A 1,467-nucleotide genomic window follows, 5' to 3' on the forward strand; every position below is an offset into this window, starting at 1 on the left:
TTTTGCGCCCGAACGTGGGATTTCGCTGGGGACGGTTTCTAAATTCAAGTTGGCACGGGGGGCAGCGGTGTGCGTGGTTATTTTCCCAGGATTGATGATCCCCAATTCGGTGGGTCCGTTTAAAGTTTTGTTTGGGCTCCCGTTTCGCGGGGAAGCGCGTGCGCGTGGCGAGCCTGACCTCCCCGTGTGCCCCTCGCCCAGACCTTTCCAACGCCACCCGGGTGAAGGTGCTACGAGGTCCCGAAGTGGAGATGCCTGTCAATGAGCACCTTTTCCCAGCTTTGAATGCAGGTTTCCAGCTTCAGACAAAATGTGGCTCCAAACGTGCAGTTTTGCGCCCGAACGTGGGATTTCGCTGGGGACGGTTTCTAAATTCAAGTTGGCACGGGGGGCAGCGGTGTGTGTGGTTATTTTCCCAGGATTGATGATCCCCAATTCGGTGGGTCCGTTTAAAGTTTTGTTTGGGCTCCCGTTTCGCGGGGAAGCGCGTGCGCGTGGCGAGCCTGACCTCCCCGTGTCCCCCTCGCCCAGACCTTTCCAACGCCACCCGGGTGAAGGTGCTACGAGGTCCCGAAGTGGAGATGCCTGTCAATGAGCACCTTTTCCCAGCTTTGAATGCACGTTTCCAGCTTCAGACAAAATGTGGCTCCAAACGTGCAGTTTTGCGCCCGAACGTGGGATTTCGCTGGGGACGGTTTCTAAATTCAAGTTGGCACGGGGGGCAGCGGTGTGCGTGGTTATTTTCCCAGGATTGATGATCCCCAATTCGGTGGGTCCGTTTAAAGTTTTGTTTGGGCTCCCGTTTCGCGGGGAAGCGCGTGCGCGTGGCGAGCCTGACCTCCCCGTGTGCCCCTCGCCCAGACCTTTCCAACGCCACCCGGGTGAAGGTGCTACGAGGTCCCGAAGTGGAGATGCCTGTCAATGAGCACCTTTTCCCAGCTTTGAATGCACGTTTCCAGCTTGAGAGAAACGGGGGCTTAAAATTCACAGTTATTCGCCCGAACGTGGGATTTCGCTGGGGACGGTTTCTAAATTCAAGTTGGCACGGGGGGCAGCGGTGTGTGTGGTTATTTTCCCAGGATTGATGATATCCAATTCGGTGGGTCCGTTTAAAGTTTTGTTTGGCTTCCCGTTTTCGTTGTGTAGCTCTGATTTCACTGGGGATAGTTTTATACACTGCTTTAGAGTGGGGCACACACGTGAGAGTTGTTTTTTCATTGGAACTGACTATGGCCATTTCGGTGTAGACGTTTAACGTTTTCTTTCGCTTCCCGTTTCCGTTTTATCCAACCGATTTCGATAGGGACAGTTTTGTTATTTAAGTTGGAGTGGGGCGCGACGGCGTGCGTTGAAATTTTTCGCCGGTTTCAGCTCCGTTCACGGTTGTAGCTCCGTTTGAAGTTTTCTTTCGCTTCCGGTTTCGCGCACGCGCACGTGCGCGTTATAAGTCCCGGTTTTCCGTGTGCC

The sequence above is a fragment of the Osmerus eperlanus genome, chromosome 4, assembly GCF_963692335.1.
Source record: "Osmerus eperlanus chromosome 4, fOsmEpe2.1, whole genome shotgun sequence".
In the NCBI taxonomy this organism is placed as follows: domain Eukaryota; kingdom Metazoa; phylum Chordata; class Actinopteri; order Osmeriformes; family Osmeridae; genus Osmerus; species Osmerus eperlanus.